This window comes from Fukomys damarensis, unplaced genomic scaffold, assembly GCF_012274545.1.
Source record: "Fukomys damarensis isolate Sample0158 unplaced genomic scaffold, DMR_v1.0_HiC HiC_scaffold_33, whole genome shotgun sequence".
Classification (NCBI taxonomy): Eukaryota; Metazoa; Chordata; class Mammalia; order Rodentia; family Bathyergidae; genus Fukomys; species Fukomys damarensis.
Window position 1 is genome coordinate 10,560,629 of NW_022900945.1, and position 6,000 is coordinate 10,566,628.

The 6,000-nt window shown below is 40.8% G+C and overlaps 1 protein-coding gene across 11 annotated transcripts in view; it reads right to left on the reverse strand.

The window, feature by feature from the left end:
* Slc44a5 (solute carrier family 44 member 5) overlaps nucleotides 1–6,000 on the reverse strand; it is a 405,160-nt gene that overhangs the window by 331,585 nt on the left and 67,575 nt on the right. For 7 of the 11 annotated variants that reach the window (XM_019204686.2, XM_010605145.2, XM_019204684.2 and 4 more), the window contains exon 1: nucleotides 2,097–2,163. The exons of 2 other annotated variants lie outside the window; for them this stretch is intronic. The gene's annotated coding sequence lies outside the window, so the exon portion shown is untranslated. Of the gene's footprint in view, nucleotides 1–2,096; nucleotides 2,164–6,000 lie in introns of those variants that run through there. 2 more of the 11 variants (XM_010605139.3, XM_010605137.3) reach the window with 2 other exon arrangements.

Sequence of the window (6,000 nt, forward strand, 5' to 3'; positions counted from 1 at the left end):
AAAGAAGACATACAAATGGCCAAGAAATGCATGAAAAGGTGCCCAACATCATTAATCATCAGAAAAATGATAATCAAAACCATGACAAGATGTCACCTCACACCAAGCTGGCTATTATCACAAAGACAAGAAACAAGAAGTGCTAGCCAGATACAAGAGAAGGGAACTCTTGCATACTGTTGATAGCAATGCAAATTGGTGTGGCCTTCATGGAGCACTGAATGGAGGTTCCTGGAACAGTTAAAAATCGAACTAGCAGATGATCCAGAAATCTCATTTTGGGGTAAATATCCAAAGGAAATGAAATCAGTGTATCCAAGAGTATATTGGTACTCTGTGTTTACTGCTTGTATTTGGAAGTTAACTTCTATTCTAAGTGAAAAAGAGGAACCAAGAATGAATACCCAGAAGAGGCAGAGGAAGAAACAAGCTGCTCAAAGGAAGTCAAGGGAATCAGCCAAAGGGAATTTCGGATTTTAATCCCATTTCACTAATTAGGAAAGAAGGCAAAGATTCAAGTCCAGTGCTGAATCTAGTAATGAAGATTGTGAATTAGAGTGTTCCATTCCCCCAAGGCCCGAAAGCAGCGCATGGGGTCCACAGGAAATCCCAGTGTCATTGTATAAATAAGTAAATTCACACCATGGTATGCAGAGGTTTTATTAATATTCTTAAACACACACACACATACACACACACACACACACACACACACAATGTCTCCCCTAATAATTACATACCCACAAGGGGGTCCAGTCCCTACCTCCCAGCTTTGAGTTACAAAAATAATGAACTACAGATATATTTCTTATCTAATATTATATAGCAAATTGCCTCAAAAATTAAATAGCTTCGTAAGAATGTATTATCTCTCACAAGTTCTGGAATTTGGGAAACTAGGAGTGGCTTGGTTGGACAGTCCCGGGTCAGGCTTAATCACAAACATCAGTCAGAGGTCAGCAGAGGCTGCAGATACCTGGAAACCCATTTCTAAGGCAGATCATTCACTGGACCAGCAAGCTGGTCCTGGCTGTTAGGAAGAGACGTCTATTCCTTCACACATGGCCTTTCCAAAGGACAGTTAGTGTTCTCGCTATAGAGCAGTTGGTTTTCCCCAAAAACAGAGACACCGGGAGCAAAGAGCACAGGAGAGCAAGGCAGAAGCTGCCGAAACTTTACCGTGAACCTATCCTTCCTCGGCATTTAGTGGTCACACAAGTAGGGAAAGGAGCACGCACTGAAATGTGAACACCAGGCAGTAAGGAACTCTGAGGCCTGTCTTGAAGGCTGACTACCATGATAGTCAAAGGGACAGCAAAAGAATCTGTGAATCCCAATATTGAATGCAGAGCTTCTTTTCCTGTTTATACCTCCTTGGAGAGTAATAACATTGGTTCACCTTCTCCCCTTCTCTAGAGGACCCTCCAACCTCTAAGAAATCACCTTAGCATCGGTGAGCACTTAGCCTCTCACGCTTAGCAATGTAGGCTCATGTGAATGGTGGATCAACAACAACAAAGTCAGGACACCTCTGGGAAAGTAGGAAAAGATAGAACATTCTGATTCACTAAAGGGGAAAAAGCTGATAATCTACCTTTGCATTTTAGACTTAACAGATCATGAGAAAAAAAAAACAGGTATTAAAATTGTGAAAACAGAAAAGGGCAAAAAAGCCCTGGGGCTTGGTTAGGCATCTAGCCAATTTACTAATCACTATTAGACCTCAAGACAGCATCTAATGTCTCTGTATCTCAATTTCTTCATGTACAAAATGTAGAAAATATCACCATGCTCACAGGTATGAAAAGTACAGTCTGGATATAAAGGAGAACAAAGATCTCCTCTCCTCTTTCCCTCTCTCTCTCTCTGTCTATTTACATAAATATGTACACAATAAAGACATGCTCAGTTTATATTCGGACTCCATTATACATAAAATATATGCACAGAAGTCACTATGTGAAGACTACCACATATACACACACATGGATACACACATCTGTGTATATGTACTTCTTGACTTACACAAAACATATACTCTCAAATAATAAACTTAATTTTTTCAAATATAGATTATGTTTAGCGGCATCACTCACCTCTCACTGTATCATTCTGTCAGCAACTATAAATACTGAGCCTTCTTTCTAACATTCTATGACAATCAGTGCTGTAAAAAGAAGATGATGTCATAAATACATTGTGTTAGTGTCACTAGAGCCACTGACATAATCCCTGAGGCACTACCAGCCTTGTTAGCCCCCAAAGAGTTGCTTGGGGTGTGGAGTGAACAAAGCCTGAAAGCTACAGAAATTCTTAGTATAGTTTTCACTATTAGTCCTTGGCAGACCATTTGGGGGTGGAAGTAGGCAGTGAAGAGCTTTAAAATAACCATTTTCATATCTTTCCTAAATATTATGGCATCTTCTAGTCACAAATGCTTAGGGTTAAGAGAACCATCAACAAACCCCATTTCTCCCTTGTTAACATTTCCTCAGGAAAATCTGAGACACAAGAGCATGATTTTCCTGCTAACCAGCTCCTTCCAACAGATGATGGTTATTGTTAGCATTATTGTATTTTCAGCTGTGAGTTTTGAAATCCATAAGAACAATGCAATAATGATTAAGTAAAGCTGGAAGCTATCTTTTTAAAGCCTATATGTTTTTATTGTTATAATTGCTTCACTAGGAAAAGAAAAGTCAAAAGAATAGGTATCTCGATTTGAACTTCTTTGTACTTGAATTGGTGTTTCTTTTGAAACACAATCACATTGGGCTTCTTTTTCTCTTGGCTTCACTGTGTTCTTTCCCCAACATCACTGTCCTTTTGTAGACCTCTACCTGTTACCTAGGAGCCGCCCCGCCATGCAAGCTTCTACATTCCACCATTACACAATGTACAATCCCCATTCCACACTTCCAACTTTTCCTAAGCCTTACTATCTTTGAGTTGCGTCCTCATTCTCTCCAGAATTGTTTTTGTAAGCAGATATTCCTATATGTGCTATCAATATCAATATCTCAACCTTAAATAATGTCTGTAATTTTGATGACTAGCAAGTGGTGATGTGTGAGTCTAACTGGAACATTTATAAAAGCGAAGTCTACTGGGTCCCATTACTTGGCCTAAGGATTGATGGAGGAAAGGTGCCCTCCTTGAAATCATCCTTGAAGACAGAAAGGTAGCCCCAAACGTCAAAATCCCATGGGTTTCCACTTGGCTTGGAATCTGCTTCCTACCAGCCATGGTGGTCCATGCCTATAAATAATCTCAGCTCTCTAGGAGCCTGAGCCAAGAAGGTCCAAAGTTCAAGCCCAGCCTAGGAAATTTAGTGATTTAAGGGGAATCAATCTCAAAATTAAAAATACAAAAAGGACTGAAAATGCAGCTCAGTGAAAAGTCTCTAAGTTCAACCCCCAGTACCACCAAAAAAAAAAAAAAATCTACATTCCTTTTTATGTCCCAAAAAGTCTGGCCTCTGACTACCTATCTCTATTCACTACTCTCCGAGAAGACTGGTCTTCCTTTTGCCTGTTGCCCTCCTGAGTTGCAACTCTATTCCTGCCTCACAGCCTGCAGTGCTGTGTGGCAGTTCTTCACATGGAAATTACTCTTCACTGCTTGTTTCTCAATGCAAATATCACTTCTTAAGACAATCTAAGTAATCTCACAATAGCTTTCTAGTATATCACCCTATTTTATTTCTTCATGGCATTACATACTATTCCAAATATTCTGGCTCATGTACTGTTTCCACGTGGCCCTTCCAGGCCTTCTTTTAGAGTCTTCATTACAATATTACAAGCATCATTGTATTCTGAGTGTTTTGCACAGAACATGTGCTCAATACACATAGGCTTGAATGAATAAATGGCTCCAAATACAGCCTGATCTTTACATTTAACTAAATGACCATGAAATCCATGTACTGATGTTGGAGAGGAGGCTGGTATTCAGATCACTATAACAATATAACTAACTTGTATTTGTAAGACCTATTAGTCATGGATTGCAAGATTTTTATTCAAAAGTTATAAAATATTGGACTAAGATTCCATTTGCCATTTTTTAAAAGCTGTCCTTTGGAAAAGATATGGAAAACAAATGCTAATATTTCCTTGAGAAATCCCACCAACGGGTCTTATTCTTCTGCCAGTGTTAAGAAACTGTATTTCCTTTAGGCCAATTCCTAGCTGTTACGAATACGTAGTCTCTACTGCTAGGACTTCAGAAGCCAGTGAGTGACTTGCCTGTCACGAGATCCAACAAATGATCTGTTCTCATGCAGTGTTGCTGAGAAGCAGCTCTCATAAGAGGATAATCAATGCAGTATGGGGCAGTGCTAAGCCTTTATTACCCAAAAAAGCTCACCCCAGTAGCCTGACCCCCAGAACTAAGCCTTGAAAGTGTGAGCAGCTAGAAATTGTGTGGGGACCTGACCCCCCATGCCGATGATGCCCCCCAAGTCCCCCCCAGGACTGTACAGCAAAGTCACCCCAGTCCTCTTAAAAGGCAAACCTGAAGCAAGTAAGTGGATTGCATTTTCCTAGGTTTACTTCTGTCACCCCCAAAATATCAACAATTAATTCTGCTAAAATGAAACTCCAAGGATTTTTAAAGTATCTTTTGCTCTAAAATATACTAAATGAACTGATTTTTTAAGAACTAAAAAGCCTAACTTTAGGGGGAGAGAGAGAAATACAAGTCAATAGGAGCTAAAATAAACATAACTTTCTCTTTAAGAAAAACATGTAGCAGGAGAAGACCTTATTTTGAAAGGATTACAATGAAATTTCTTGAGACCACAAGTCCTAGGAAAGCTTGATTGTTAACACTTCAATGACAAAAGTCTATTAGCTATAGTCTCCCATTATATCACTACCAAATTAAATTTATTTACAAAAATAACAATTCCATCTTGAAATACAAAACAAAAACTTCTTGGTGTCTTGGGGGGAGGGAGAAGGAAAGAGGAAGTGACTTTTCCACCAAATTTCTTGCATTAGCTCACTGCTCATTAATTTGGTCTCCTTTGTATCTTTTGTGCTTCTGCTAAGATTATTAATTTCTAGGGTAAGATTGTCGCCAGCTGCCATGTACTGTAAAACTGTAAAAAAAAAAAAAAAAAAATTGCTCGGCCTGTCATGGACCATTTACGACCTGCAAGGTCTGGGGTGGGTACAAGGTGCTCCTGCCAATGGACAGGCGCAGCAGCAGTTGCTAGAAGCCAATCCTCTGTTTCCCCCATCGCGCCATATGAGTCCAGAAAAAGGAGCGAGCCAAAACTGTAGCTAATGCACCTTGTCGGTGTGGTCTTAGATTCATTTTGTTGTTGTTGTTGTTGTTATTATGGTGAGGAGAGGAAAGTGTTTGAAGATGATTATAGTGTCTCGTTCTTTTCCTCATCTAGCCCTCTACAGACATGTACTAATTAATGGGGGAATCAGTGGCTTAAAGACTGCTCTTTTACAAAGGCAATATTTTCAGGAAATATATTGCAAAAAATGTTACCGTTTCATGTTGCAGTTTCAGTCCCCCCTCAAAAAAAATCCCCAGCGTTCTGTAGTCCTGTACAGCTTTTAACCCTTTCCAGTAAGTTATTTGAGTCGTCTGCAACAATTAAACTGCAAGCTGGAGCCACAAGATAAAGTTGTGTCCCCACAGTGACCTCTAGAGTGAAGCTAAGCTCCCACAAGCAAGACTTGGGAGGAAGAAGCAAGAAAGACGCCAAAACCCAGCGCGCTGCTTAGCGACCAAGCCAGTACTGATACATATTCAGTAATATCCCCGGCTCCTAGCAGAGTCGCGGTCCTATTTTGATACCCCCAAGGCGGGCGAAATTAGTCTCCATCTTCCAGGCCAGCACGCCAGTTGGGGTGATCCATCTCCAAGGCCGCCCCTTCCTCCCCGGCTGCGCTTCCAGGTCGGTTCCGGGTGCACGGCCGTCCTCCCAGCACGGAGCCGGGCGACTTCACCGCAGTGCCGCAGGCCACCGCTCCC